This window comes from Triticum aestivum, chromosome 2B, assembly GCF_018294505.1.
Source record: "Triticum aestivum cultivar Chinese Spring chromosome 2B, IWGSC CS RefSeq v2.1, whole genome shotgun sequence".
In the NCBI taxonomy this organism is placed as follows: domain Eukaryota; kingdom Viridiplantae; phylum Streptophyta; class Magnoliopsida; order Poales; family Poaceae; genus Triticum; species Triticum aestivum.
Window position 1 is genome coordinate 223,649,997 of NC_057798.1, and position 16,044 is coordinate 223,666,040.

Here is a 16,044-nt window from a genome sequence, read left to right on the forward strand (position 1 = left end):
CGACTAGTCGACCAACAAAAAAAACAGGACATATTCTACAGACTGTAGTCAACTGCCAGCAGTCGACCACAGTCTCGGGGACTACACCCAGTGGGTGCACTCAACGTGCCCCCACCGGTTGGAGAAATCCATTCGACCTAGTCGAATGAAGGAAGAACTTAACTTATAAAGCCTATGGTCGACTGCCAGCAGTCCACCATAGCCTTGGGGACTACACCCAGTGGGTGCACTCAGCGTGCCCCCACTAAACCGGAATTTCAATCGACACACCCAGTGGGTGTAGGAATACTACGGATTTCAGAAAGAAGAATTTTCAGAGATCATATCTTAACAGAACAGGCGATGACCGACTGACCTGAACATTGCTTTGAAGAGCGGAACTGGCGTCATAGGCTGCCTGGCTAGCCTCCCGGATGGCCTTCACCTGCTCCATCATGACTCCTGCCTGGCGTATCGCTTCTTTTGCAGCACTGGCTTGGTCCTCTGGGACGTAGTGGGTCGAGAAGAGTGAAGGCTGTGCAGCACTCGACGACGCTGGGTGAGCACTCGTCAATGGCACCGCGAAAGATACGGTGTGCCGAGTGGTGTTCTCCCCCTCTGCGACCAGTGTCTCGGGTGCTGGCACGTCCCGAGTCACCCTGCCAGCAGACGCTTTCCTGCTCCTCTTGTGCTTCAGCGGTTCCTCATCGTCGTCGTCGTCAGGAAGGGTGATAACGACATTGGATAGAGCTACAGAAAAGAATCAGAATTAGAGACCAAGAGCCAATCGACTAAAAACGGAATTAAGAGAGTGGTACTAGGTTTTGAGGTTGCAGCATCTTCCATCTCATGATCTTCAGCCCTGGCCGAGGTATCAAAAGTAGCAGCACTGCAATTCCAAAAATCAGTCGGTTAACTCATGAGTCGACCAAAAATAAACTCGTGTAGAGCAAGAAGACTTAGATAACATTTTTACCCTGATATGGTGGGAATCGACACCTTCATCTTCGGCAAGACCTTCGCCGGTTTCGACGGTGCCGTTCGAGATTGCTTCGGAGCCTTCTCAGTCGGTGCCAGAGAAGTGGTCCAAGGGCGCTTGGTCGACTGCGCGATAGTCGCGACCCCCTTGCCACGTTCAGTCGCAGGGTCATGAATGAGCTTCGATCGTCTTTCCGTGCGAGGCGGTGCGGTTTCCTCCTCCTCCTCCTCCTCTTCTTCCTCCCCATCAGAGTCGTCGTCATCATCATCATCAGCAGCAGCGTCCGAGTCCCACTCCTTCTGGCTTTCGCCCCCACTTGCTTCCTCCTCTTCAGTCGGCGTCTGTGCTCCATTGGGCATCGAGTATAGTTCGGTGAAGGCCTGACAGACAGTAAGATAAAGATCAATCGACCAATTTGCAGCAAAAGCAGAATAAGTATGGCAATATTACAATTGGAAATAAAGTGGGCATACCTTGTCTGGAGTGCTAGAATGGTCGAGTGGCGGAATCCTCCTGGCTCCTCGAGGGTTGTCTTTGTTACCAGTGACCGCGGCCATCCACCTCTCCAGTGTGGCGTCGTCGACTGCTTCTGGATGAATCCGAGTCTCATCCTCGGTTCCACAGTACAGCCACATGCAATGGCCTCGGTACTGAAGAGGCTGGATGCGTCGCCTAAGAAAGACCTCCAGAAGGTCCATACCCGTCACTCCTTCCCGAACTAACTGGACTACGCGCTCCATCAACATCTTCACTTGGGCTTTCTCCTCAGGGAGCACCTTCAGAGAAGAGGGCTTCTGCGCTCGGTCCATAGAGAATGGAGGGAGACCACTCGACTGCCCCGGCGTCGACTCGTTTTGGCAGTAGAACCAAGTCGACTGCCATCCTCTGACCGACTCAGGGAGAGTCATGGCCGGAAAGGTGCTCTTGTTCCTCATCTGAATCCCCAGACCTCCACACATCTGAATAACCTTGGTCTTATCGTCATCTGGACTCGCCTTTTTCACGGTCTGAGAACGACAAGTGAATATATGCTTGAACAGACCCCAGTGCGGTCGGCAACCCAGGAAGTTCTCACACATGGACACGAAGGCAGCAAGGTAGGCGATAGAATTCGGATTGAAGTGGTGGAGTTGCGCCCCAAAGAAATTCAAGAAACCACGGAAGAAAACACTCGGAGGCAGAGAGAACCCACGGTCGACGTGGGTAGCCAGAAGAACACACTCACCCTCTTCCGGCTGTGGTTGCCACTTGTTCCCCGGGAGCCTCGCTGCTCCGTGGGGGATCAAACCATTGTTGGCCATATCAGTGAGATCCTTCTCGGTGATGGTCGACCGGATCCAATCCCGTTGGACCCAGCCTTGCGGCAGGAGGGACCTGGACGAAGACCCGCCCCGACTGGTCGCTCTCCCTTTCGCCTTCCCCGTCGCCGTCGCCTTCTTCGTGCGCTCCAGCGCCGCCGTCTTCTCCTTCACCATTGTTGCCGGCGAAGCGTACGAGGAGCGATTGGGCGGAGGCGAGAGCGGGCGCAGTAGGCGGAGGCGGAGAGGGCAGGGGGACGAATGGAGAGATACTGTTCAAAAACCCTCGCCGGGCGCCTTTATAAGAGCACTTCCGAGTGGATGAAAAGTGGGCCCAGGCAATCCAATCACATCCCGAAACAGTCGTGCGTACGCAATACGTGGCGAAAAAGCTGGCACGAGAATCGAGGCGTCTATGCCCTATCCCATCCGAGCGCCGCGGTCCGCCCCGCTTCGCGCGCTTCCCCAAAATTCAGATCCCACAAAATCCGTTAACAGCAGATTGATCTATCAGACGAGAGATTTCCTGCGATCCGTCGCTCGGAAATTACTAAGTTCAAAAGTTCACTCGACGAGAGAAAAGAATGGATGAAGGCGACTGAAGAAAAGTTGTTGTTATCAACGAAGAGATTATTGGTCCAAGATGATACATATCCAGAACGCAAAAGCAGGTCGGAAATAATATCAACTCCTTCCTCACTCAAACCTTGATCCATTCGGGGGCTAATGATGAAGTCATGTACCTAGGGTAGGGTCATAGACATGATCTAAGTACCCTACCCAAGGACACTCTCAGAAGAAACTGCCTTCCAGTCGACCAAGAGGGACTTCACTCGACGGACTCGAAGGACTCGACCATGAAGACTCACTCGACCATCAGGAGATCAAGAGGCACTCTGCATCCAAATGGTCTGTAATTAAGTAGTCTTTATGGCATTTAGGACACTTTATGTAAGGCGTTACCAGTAACGCCTAGACTTAATGTACTTTAAACCCCGCATTACTGAGGGCCGGAGGGGTCTGGCACACACTATATAAGCCACCCCCCTCCTCAGTGTAAAGGGTTCGCACCCCTGTAATCCATACACACATAATCCACTCGACTGCCTCCGGGCTCCGAGACGTAGGGCTGTTACTTCCTCCGAGAAGGGCCTGAACTCGTACATCTCTTGTGTTTACAACTGCTCCATAGCTAGGATCTTGCCTCTTCATACCTACCCCCCATTCTACTGTCAGACTTAGAACCACGACACCCCTGCCCCCGTATATAAAGGAGCTAGGGGGGAGGCGGCCGACGAAGGAGGAGGGCACGCCAAGGGGGGAGTCCTACTCCCACCGGGAGTAGGACTCCTTCTTTCCTAGTAGGAGTAGGAGAAGGGGAAGGGAAGGAGAGAGGAGGAAGGAAAGGGGGGCGCCCCCCTCCTTGTCCAATTCGGTCTAGAGGGGGAGGGGGTGCCCGGCCTGCCCTGGCCGCCCATCCTCTTCTCCACTAAGGCCCAATAGGCCCATTACACTCCCCGGGGGGTTCCCGTAACCCCCCGGTACTCCGGTATATGTCCGAACTTGCCCGGAACCCTTCCAAAGTTCAAACATTGTCATCCAATATATCGATCTTTATGTCTCGACCATTTCGAGACTCCTCGTCATGTCCGTGATCATATTCGGGACTCCAAACTACCTTTGGTACATCAAAACACATAAACTCATAATATCGATCGTCACCGAATGTTAAGTGTGCGGACCCCCCTCCTCAGTGTAAAGGGTTCGCACCCCTGTAATCCATACACACATAATCCACTCGACTGCCTCCGGGCTCCGAGACGTAGGGCTGTTACTTCCTCCGAGAAGGGCCTGAACTCGTACATCTCTTGTGTTTACAACTGCTCCATAGCTAGGATCTTGCCTCTTCATACCTACCCCCCATTCTACTGTCAGACTTAGAACCACGACACCCCTGCCCCCGTATATAAAGGAGCTAGGGGGGAGGCGGCCGACGAAGGAGGAGGGCACGCCAAGGGGGGAGTCCTACTCCCACCGGGCTCCGATAGCCCACATATTCTACGAAGATCTTTATCGGTCAAATCGCATAACAACATACGTCGTTCCCTTTTTCATCAGTATGTTACTTGACTGAGATTCGATCGTCGGTATCTCAATACCTACTTCAATCTCGTTACCAGCAAGTCTCTTTACTCGTTTTGTAATGCATCATCCCGCAACTAACTCATTAGTCACATTGCTTGCAAGGCTTATAGTGATGTGCATTACCAAGAGGGCCCAGAGATACCTCTTCGAATCACAGAGTGACAAATCCTAATCTCGATCTATGCCAACTCAACAAGTACCATTGGAGACACCTGAGCACCTTTATAATCACCTAGTTACATTGTGACGTTTCGTAGCACACAAAGTGTTCCTCCGGTAATCGGGAGTTGCATAATCTCATAGTCATAGGAACATGTATAAGTCATGAAGAAAGCAATATGAGTAAACTAAATTGATCAAGTGCTAAGCTAACGGAATGGGTCAAGTCAATCATATCATTCTCCTAATGATGTGATCTCGTTTATCAAATGGCAACTCATGTCTATGGCCAGGAAACTTAACCATCTTTGATCAACAAGCTAGTTAAGTAGAGGCATACTAGTGACACTCTGTTTGTCTATGTATTCACACATGTATTATGTTTCCGGCTAATACAATTCTAGCATGAATAATAAACATTTATCATGATATAAGGAAATATAAATAACAACTTTATTATTGCCTCTAGGGCATATTTCCTTCAGTCTCCCACTTGCACTAGAGTCAATAATCTAGTTCACATGACCATGTGATTTAACACCAATATTCACATCTGTATGTGATTAACACCCATAGTTCACATCGTCATGTGACCAACACCCGAAGGGTTTACTAGAGTCAATAATCTAGTTCACTTTGCTACGTGATTAACACCCAAAGAGTACTAAGGTAAGATCATGTTTTGCTCATGAGAGAAGTTTAGTCAACAGGTCTGTCACATTCAGAGCCGTATGTATTTTGCAAATATTCTATGTCTACAATGCTCTACATGGAGCTACTCTAGCTAATTGCTCCCACTTTCAATATGTATCCAGATTGAGACTTAGAGTCATCTGGATCGGTGTAAAATCTTGCACCGATGTAACTCTTTACGACGAACTCTTTTATCACCCCCATAATCGAGAAACATTTCCTTAGTCCTCACTAAGGATATTCTTGACTGTTGTCCAGTGATCTACTCCTAGATCAAAATTGTACTCCCTTGCCAAACTTAGAGCAAGGTATACAATAGGTCTGGTACACAACATAGCATACTTTATAGAACCCATGACTGAGGCATAGGGAATGACTTTTCATTCTCTTTCTATTTTCTACCATGGTCGGGTTTTGAGTCTTACTCAACTTCACACCTTTGCAACACAGGCAAGAACTCCTTCTTTTACTGTTCCATTTTGAACTACTTCAAAATCTTATCAAGGTATGTACTCATTGAAAAATGCGTCTTGATCTATCTCTATAGATCTTGATGCTCAATGTGTAAGCAGCTTCACCGAGGTCTTTCTTTCAAAAACTCCTTTCAAACACTCCTTTATGCTTTCCAGAAAATTCTACATTATTTTTGATTAACTATATGTCAATCACATATACTTATCAGAAAGGCTGTAGTGCTCCCACTCACTTTCCTGTAAATACAGGCTTCACCGCAACTCTGTATAAAACTATATGCTTTGCTCAACTCATCAAAGCGTATATTCCAACTCCGAGATGCTTGCACCAGTCCATAGATGGATCACTGGAGCTTGCACACTTTGTTAGCACCTTTAGGATTGACAAAACCTTCTGGTTGCATCATATACAACTCTTCTTTAATAAATCCATTAAGGAATGCAGTTTTGACATCCATTTGCTAGATTTCATAAAATGTGGCAATTGCTAACATGATTCGGACAGACTTAAGCATCTATACGAGTGAGAAAATCTCGTCGTATTCAACACCTTGAACTTGTCGAAAAACTTTTTGAGACAAGTCGAGCTTTGTAGATAGTAACACTACTATCAGCGTCTGTCTTCCTCTTCAAGATTCATTTACTTTCTATGGCTCGCCGATCATCAGGCAAGTCAATCAAAGTCCACACTTTGTTCTCATACATGGATCCCATCTTAGATTTCATGGCCTCAAGCCATTTCGCGGAATCTGGGCTCATCATCGCTTCCTCATAGTTCGTAGGTTCATCATGGTCAAGTAACATGACCTCCAGAACACGATTATCGTACCACTCTGGTGCGGATCTTACTCTGGTTGACCTACGGGGTTTGGTAGTAACTTGATCTGAAGTTACATGATCATCGTCATTAGCTTCCTCACTAATTGGTGTAGGAATCACAGGAACAGATTTCTGTGATGAACTACTTTCCAATAAGGGAGCAGGTACAGTTACCTCATCAAGTTCTACTTTCCTCCCACTCACTTCTTTCGAGATAAAACTCCTTCTCCAGAAAGGATCCATTCTTAGCAACAAAGATCTTGCCTTCGGATATGTGATAGAAGGTGTACCCAGCAGTCTTCTTTGGGTATTCTATGAAGACGCACTTCTCCGATTTGGGTTCGAGCTTACCAGGTTGAAACCTTTTCACATAAGCATTATAGCCCCAAACTTTAAGAAACGATAACTTTGGTTTCTTGCCAAACCACAGTTATAAGGCGTCGTCTTAACGGATTTTGATGGTGCCCTATTTAAAGTGAATGCAGCTGTCTCCAATGCATAACCCCAAAACAATAGTGGTAAATCGGTAAGATACATCATAGATCGCACCATATCTAATAAAGTGCGGTTACGACGTTCAGACACACCATTACACTGTGATGTTCCATGTGGCGTGAGCTGTGAAACTATTCCACATTGTTTTTAAATGAAGGCCAAACTCGTAACTCAAATATTCTCCTCTACGATCAGATTGTAGAAACTTTATTTTCTTGTTATGATGATTCTCCACTTCACTCTGAAATTCTTTGAACTTTTCAAATGTTTCAGACTTGTGCTTCATTAAGTAGATATACTCATATCTGCTCAAATCATCTGTGAAGGTCAGAAAATAACGATACCTGCAACGAGCATCAACACTCATTGGACCGCATACATCGGTATGTGTTATTTCCAACAAGTCAGTAGCTCGTTCCATTGTTCCAGAGAACAGATTTTTAGTCATCTTGCCCAAAAGGCACGGTTCGCAAGCATCAAATGATTCATAACCAAGTGATTCCAAAAATCCATCTTTATGGAGTTTCTTCATGCGCTTTACACCAATATGACCCAAACGGCAGTGCCACAAATAAGTTGCACTATCATTATCAACTTTGCATCTTTTGGCATCAATATTATGAATATGTGTATCACTACGATTGAGATCCAACAAACTATTTTCATTGGGTGTATGACCATTGAAGGTTTTATTCATGTAAACAGAACAACAATTATTCTCTAACTTTAAATGAATAACTGTATTGCAATAAACATGATCAAATCATATTCATGCTCAACGCAAATGCCAAATAACATTTATTTAGGTTTAACACTAATCCCGAAAGTATTGGGAGTGTGTGATGATGATCATATCAATCTTGGAACCACTTCCAACACACATCATCACCTCACCCTCAACTAGTCTCTGTTTATTCTGTAACTCTTGTTTCGAGTTATTAATTTTTAGCAACCGAACAAGTATCAAATACCCAGGGGCTACTACAAATACTAGTAAGGTACACATCAATAACCTGTATATCAAATATACCCTTGTTCACTTTGCCATCCTTCTTATCCACCAAATATTCAGGGCATTTCCGCTTCCAGTGACCATTTCCTTTGCAGTAGAAGCACTCAGTTTCAGGCTTTAGTCCAGACTTGGGCTTCTTCACTTGAGCAGCAACTTGCTTGCCGTTCTTCTTGAAGTTCCCCCTTTTTCCCTCTGCCTTTTTCTTGAAACTAGTGGTCTTGTCAACCATCAACACTTGATGCTTTTCTTGATTTCTACCTTCGTCGATTTTAGCATCACGAAGAGCTTTGGGAATCGTTTCCGTTATCCCTTGCATATTATAGTTCATCACGAAGTTCTAGTAACTTGGTGATAGTGACTAGAGAACTCTGTCAATCACTATCTTATCTGGAAGATTAACTCCCACTTGATTCAAATGATTGTATTACTCAGACATTCTGAGCACATGCTCACTAGCCGAGCTATTCTCCTCCATCTTGTAGGCAAAGTACTTGTCAAAGGTCTCATACCTTTCGACATGGGCATGAGTCTGAAATACTAATTTCAACTCTTGGAACATCTCATATGCTGCATGGCATTTCAAAAACGTCTTTGAAGCCTCGATTCTAAGCTGTAAATCATGGTGCACTGAACTATCAAGTAGTCATCATATCGAGCTTGCCAAACGTTCATAACGTCTACATCTGCTCCTGCAATCGATCTGTCACCTAGCGGTGCATCAAGGACATAATTCTTCTGTGCAGCAATGAGGATAATCCTGAGATCACGGATCCAATCCGCATCATTGCTACTAACATCTTTCAACTTAGTTTTCTCTAGGAACATATAGAAAATAAAACAGGGGAGCTAAACACGAGCTATTGATCTTCAACATAGATATGCTAATACTACCAGGACTAAGTTAATGATAAATTAAAGTTTCAATTAATCAAATTACTTAAGAACTCCCACTAAGATAGATATCCCTCTAATCTTCTAAGTGATCACGTGATCCATATCAACTAAACCATGTCCGATCATCACGAGAAATGGAGTAGTCTTCAATGGTGAGCATCTCTATGTTGATCATATCTACTATATGATTCACACTCGACCTTTCGGTCTCAGTGTTCCGAGGCCATATCTGCATATGCTAGGCTCGTCAAGTTTAACCCGAGTATTTCTGTGTGTGCAAAACTGGCTTGCACTCGTTGTATGTGAACGTAGAGCTTATCACACCCGATCATCATGTGGTGTCTCAGCACGACGAACTTTGGCAACGGTGCATACTCAGGGAGAACACTTATACCTTGAAATTCAGTGAGAGATCATCTTATAATGCTACCCTCAATCAAAGCAAAATAAGATGCGTAAAAGATAAACATCACATGCAATCAATATAAGTGATATGATGTGGCCATCATCATCTTGTGCCTTTGATCTCCATCTCCAAAGCACGGTCATGATCACCATCATCACCGGCACGACATCTTGATCTCCATCATAGCATCGTTGTCGTCTTGCCAACTATTGCTTCTACATCTATTGCTACCGCTTAGTGATAAACTAAAGCAATTACATGGCGATTGCATTTCATACAATAAAGCGACAACCATATGGCTCCTGCCAGTTGCCGATAACTCTGTTACAAAACATGATCATCTCATACAATAAAATATTGCATCATGTCTTGACCATATCACATCACAACATGCCCTGCAAAAACAAGTTAGACGTCCTCTACTTTGTTGTTGCAAGTTTTACGTGGCTGCTATGGGCTGAGCAAGAACCTTTCTTACCTACGCATCAAAACCACAACGATAGTTCGTAAAGTATGTGCTGTTTTAACCTTCACAAGGACCGGGCGTAGCCACACTCGATTCAACTAAAGTTGGAGAAACTGACACCCGCCAGCCACCTGTGTGCGAAGCACGTCGGTAGAACCAGTCTCGCGTAAGCGTATGTGTAATGTCGGTCCGGGCCGCTTCATCCAACAATACCGCTGAATCAAAGTATGATATGCTGGTAAGCAGTATGACTTGTATCGCCCACAACTCACCTGTGTTCTACTCATGCATATAACATCTATGCATAAACCTGGCTCGGATGCCACTGTTGGGGAACATAGTAATTTCCAAAAATTTCCTACGCACACGCAAGATCATGGTGATGCATAGCAATGAGAGGGGAGAGTGTCGTCCACGTACCCTCATAGACCGTAAGCGGAAGCGTTATGACAACGCGGTTGATGTAGTCGTACGTCTTCACCATTGACCGATCCTAGTACCGAACGTACGACACCTGCGCGATCTGCACACGTTCAGCTCGGTGACATCCCATGAACTCACGATCCAGTAGAGCTTCGAGGGAGAGTTCCATCAGCACGACGGCATGATGACGGTGTTGATGAAGCTACCGACGCAGGCTTCGCCGAAGCACCGGTACGAAATGATCGAGGTGGATTATGGTGGAGGGGGGCACCACACAAGGCTAATAGATCAATGATCAACTTGTATGCCTTGGGGTGCCCCCCTGCCCCCGTATATAAAGGAGCTAGGGGGGAGGCAGCCGGCCAAGGAGGAGGGCGCACCAAGGGGAGTCCTACTCCCATCGGGAGTAGGACTCCTTCTTTCCTAATAGGAGTAGGAGAAGGGGGAAGGGAAGGACAGAGGAGCAAGGAAAGGGGGGCGTCGCCCCCTCCTTGTCCAATTCGGACTAAAGGGGGAGGGGGCGCGCGGCCTGCCCTGGCCGCCCCTCCTCTTCTCCACTAAGGCCCAATAGGCCCATTACACTCCCCGGGGGGTTCCGGTAACCCCTCGGTACTCCGGTATATGTCCGAACTTGCCCGGAACCCTTCAGAAGTTCAAACATAGTCATCCAATATATCAATCTTTATGTCTCGACATCGAGACTCCTCGTCATGTCCGTGATCATATCCGGGACTCTGAACTACCTTCAGTACATCAAAACACATAAACTCATAATACTGATTGTTACCGAACGTTAAGCGTGCGGACCCTACGGGTTCGAGAATTATGTAGACATGACCGAGACACCTCTTCGGTCAATAACCAATAGTGGAACTTGGATGCTCATATTGGCTCCCACATATTCTACGAAGATCTTTATCGGTCAAATTGCATAACAACATACGTTGTTCCCTTGTAATCGGTATGTTACTTGCCCGAGATTTGATCGTTGGTATCTCAATACCTAGTTCAATCTCGTTACCGGCAAGTCTCTTTACTCGTTCCGTAATGCATCATCCCACAACTAACTCATTAGTCACATTGCTTGCAAGGCTTATAGTGATGTGCATTACCGAGAGGGCCCAGAGATACCTCTCCGAAACATGGAGTGACAAATCCTAATCTCGATCTATGCCAACTCAACAAGTACCATTGGAGACACCTATAGAGCACCTTTATAATCACCCAGTTACGTTGTGACGTTTGGTAGCACACAAAGTGTTCCTCCGGTAATCGGGAGTTGCATAATCTCATAGTCATAGGAACATGTATAAGTCATGAACAAAGCAATAGCAGTAAACTAAATCGATCAAGTGCTAAGCTAACGGAATGGGTCAAGTCAATCACATCATTCTCCTAATGATGTGATCTCGTTTATCAAATGACAACTCATGTCTATGGCCAGGAAACTTAACCATCTTTGATCAACGAGCTAGTTAAGTAGAGGCATACTAGTGACACTCTGTTTGTCTATGTATTCACACATGTATTATGTTTCCGGTTAGTACAATTCTAGCATGAATAATAAAAATTTATCATGATATAAGGAAATATAAATAAAAACTTTATTATTGCCTCTAGGGCATATTTTCTTCATAAGGATCTTACTCAATCCATAGGTAGATATGGTAGACTCTCATGGCAAAACTGGGTTTAAGGATATTTGGAAGCACAAGTAGTAACTCTACTTGGTGCAAAGAATTTGGTTAGCATGAGGGGAAAGGCAAGCTCAACATGTTGGATGATCCATGACAATATAATTTATTTCGGATATAAGAAAGCATAACCCGTTACGTTGTATTCCTTTTCCAACATCAACTTTTTAGCATGTCATATTTTAATGAGTGCTCACAATCATAAAAGATGTCCAAGATAGTATATTTATATGTGAAAACCTCTATTTCTTTATTACTTCCTATTAATTGCAACAATGACCAAAACTATGTTTGTCAACTACCAACAACTTTTATTCATCATACTCTTTATATGTGAAGTCATTACTCTCCATAAGATCAATATGATCTCTTTATTTCTTTTTATTCTTTCTTTTTTCTTTTATTCCCTCAAGATCATAGCAAGATAACCAAGCCCTCGACGCAAGACTAATCTTTATTATATATAGCTCACGGACTCGATTACATAGATAAAGATCAACACACAAACTCAAAGCTAGATCATACTAGACTTTATTCTACTAGATCAAGATATAACCAAAAGGATCGAACTAAGAAAAATGGTAAAGATAGAAGTGTGATGGTGATACGATACCAGGGCACCTCCCCCAAGCTTGGCAGTTGCCAAGGGGAGTGCCCATACCCATGTATTTATGTCTCTTTCTTCGGAGGTAGTGATGTGATATTTTTGGCAATGATGCGCCTTAGGATACGGTTCTCTTCCTCAGTGTATGGCCCAAAGTGATCGGCATCGCTGTTTGCTTTTGGCCACGGTGTCGGGTGAGATACCCGGCTCTCCCCGACTGACTCTTGAGAAGACATCTTGATCTAATCTGCGGCAGAAACAACTCAAAACAAAAACAAAGGATTTTGTTGTGGTACGGTGGTCAAAACCTTCGGGATATTATATAATGAACTTTTACCGACCAAAAGAAGCATCGTGCAAGAAAACGGAGTCCGGGGGGCACTCGAGGTGTCCACGAGGCAGGGGGGCGCACCCTCCACCCTCGCAGATGCCTCATGTCCTTTCCGGACTACTTATTTTCCTATTTTCTTAAGTATTCCAAAACGGAGAAAAATTGCTATTAGAACTATTTTGGAGTCGGTTTACTTACTGTACCACATACCTATTCCTTTTCAGAGTCTGAAACATTCTGGAAAGTGTCCCTTATGTACTCCTCCGGGGTTACGGTGTCAATAACATTGGTTTCAACATTTATGGGATTACCTGAGATATACATTTTGATTCTTTGACCGTTCACCACCTTTGGATTTGTGCCTTCAAAGCTGTTGATTTTTATGGCAGCGGAACGATAGACCTCCTCGATAACATAAGTACCTTCCCATTTAGAGAGGAGTTTTCCTGCAAAAAATCTTAAACGAGAGTTGTATAACAAAACATAATCACCTACATTAAACTCATGCTTTTGTATCCTTTTGTCATGCCATCTTTTAACCTTTTCTTTAAACAGTTTGGCATTCTCATAGGCCTGGGTTCTCCACTCATCGAGTGAGCTAATGTCAAATAGTCTTCTCACCAGCAAGTTTGAAATCATAATTGAGCTCTTTAATGGCCCAATATGCCTTATGTTCTAGTTCGAGAGGTAAGTGACATGCTTTTCCATAAACCATTTTATACGGAGACATACCCATAGGATTTTTATATGCAGTTCTATAGGCCCATAATGCATCATTAAGTTTCTTGGACCAATTCTTTCTAGATCTATTAACAGTCTTTTGCAAAATTAATTTAATCTCTCTATTGCTCGGTTCTACTTGATCACTATACTGTGGGTGGTATGGAGATGCAATTCTATGATTAACATCATACTTAGCAAGATTTTTACGAAAAGCACCATGAATAAAACCTGAACCACCATCAATCATTAACTATCTAGGGACTCCAAACCTCAGAAAAATAAATTCTTTAAGCATCTTAATAGAGGTGTTATTGAACGTGCGTTACGTCGACTAGAGGGTGGGTGAATAGGCGATTTTTATGAATTCTTCACTGAGGAATTTCAGGGTGAGGAAATTCCTAAGCGAAGAACTACTTGGAGAGGAATAAGTACTCAGGTATAAGCATAACAGAGCAACAACATAGTCATCATGATGAAATGAAATACAAAACACAGAGTACAGAAAGTGTAAACACATGATAAGCAGGACGAAGACAAACTGACTAAAGAAATAGGATTGAGGAATTAGAGAAAGTCTTCATTCAAAGTCTTCAAATAGTAATGATCAGGTTCATCAACACATAACTGAGGAAATGAAAGGGTTGAGGAAATAGAACTAGTAGGCTTGGTGAAGACAATGATTTGGTAGACCAGTTCCAACTGTTGTGACAATTGTATGTCTAGTTGGAGCGGCTGAGTATTTAAACTCGAGGACACATAGTCCCGGACACACAGTCCTCACCGTATTCTCCTTGAGCTAAGATCACACAGACCTCGCCCAACAGTAGTGGTAAGTATTCACAGGTGACTTCCAAACCTTCACAGACTTGATCACTCGAGAATCCACAATTCCTCTTGGATGCTCAAACCATGACGCCTAACCGTCTGGAGGATACACAGTCCTCAAAGGTAGCAAGCGTCGGTTCCACACAGGAACAATCTCTTCAGTGATGCTCAATCACTTTGGGGTTTGTAGGTTTGGGTTTGGGATTTGGGTTTTCCTCACTTGATGATTTTCGCTCAAATTCCTAGAGGATGGGATGCTCTCAAATGACAAGTGTCAGTTTCTTTAGGAGCAGCCAACCAGCTAGTGGTTGTAGGGGGCGGCTATTTATAGCCTAGGGAGCAGCCCGACATGATAAGATATAAATTCCCTTGGCTGATATGACCGTTAGGTGGTAGGATATTTCGGGACAGGTGGCGCGCGGCACAGCAACGGTCGGATTTGAGGTTCGAATTACTCCGGGCTATCATGTTCCTCATTGTGTAGGCAATTCGCACCGGCGAATTCCTAACTCCTCAGTCAGAACAAATTCCTTAGAGACCAGAAGATCTTCGTATCTGTCACTGAAGAAATTAACTGAACTGATATGAGATTTCCAATTGCTTCACTCGAAGGATTTGGTAGGTGTAGGATTTTGAGATGAGCATCACTTGGAAATCAGTTTCCTTAGTATTACCTCGACCCCCTTTAACAGTACGGTGTTTCCTATGACTCAAGAAAGAGAAAATGAAACTACGAAAACAAAAGTCTTCACGCTTCAGATTCCTCGCATAAATATCCAAGTCTTCAAGGTCACACAAATTTCTTCACTTTCAAAGTCTTCAGGAGAACTAAAGTCTTCACTCAAAGACATTCATTTTTAGGGGTCGACTTTCACTGTAAATATCAAACTCCTCATTGACTTATAGATCCTGTGTACACTCACAAACACATTAGTCCCTTAACCTATAAGTCTTCAATACACCAAAATCACTAAGGGGCACTAGATGCACTTACAATCTCCCCCTTTTTGGTAATTGATGACAATATAGGTTAAGTTTTCAACGGGGATAAACATATGAATTGAAAGTGCTCAATATTGAGGAATTTGATTGCAAGATATAGAAGAACTCCCCCTGAGGATGTGCATAGTGAGGAATTTTCTTTTGAAGCAATGCACATTTTAAGAGTAGAATCATGGAGAACTCCCCCTATATCTTGTAATTCATACATGCATTTAACATATGGAGTTAAGAATTTGAAATGCATGATGAAATATGGTGACCGATGTAATTCAGCATGCGTGCATAGCATATATGAGGAAATAGCATGCAGAAAAAAATAGAGCAAAAGTATCAGGTCACCATCGGACTTAAGTTTACAACTCATTCAACAAACACTTCAGAAGAGCGAGAGTTGCAACTTAACAAAAAAGGCCCATAAAGATAGACCCGCTTGAAGACTAACTCAAATTTCTCCCCCTTTGTCATAAAATGAACAAAAGGGACGAAAAATGAGGACTAACTCCCCTGAAGAATATCATCACGAGGTTGATGGAGGAGCGCCAGCGTTGTTGGGGTCGGTTGTTGGGGTAGGGCCTGCCGCAGTGTCGTCCAAATCTTCATTTTCATCAGTCTCATGAGATGAGG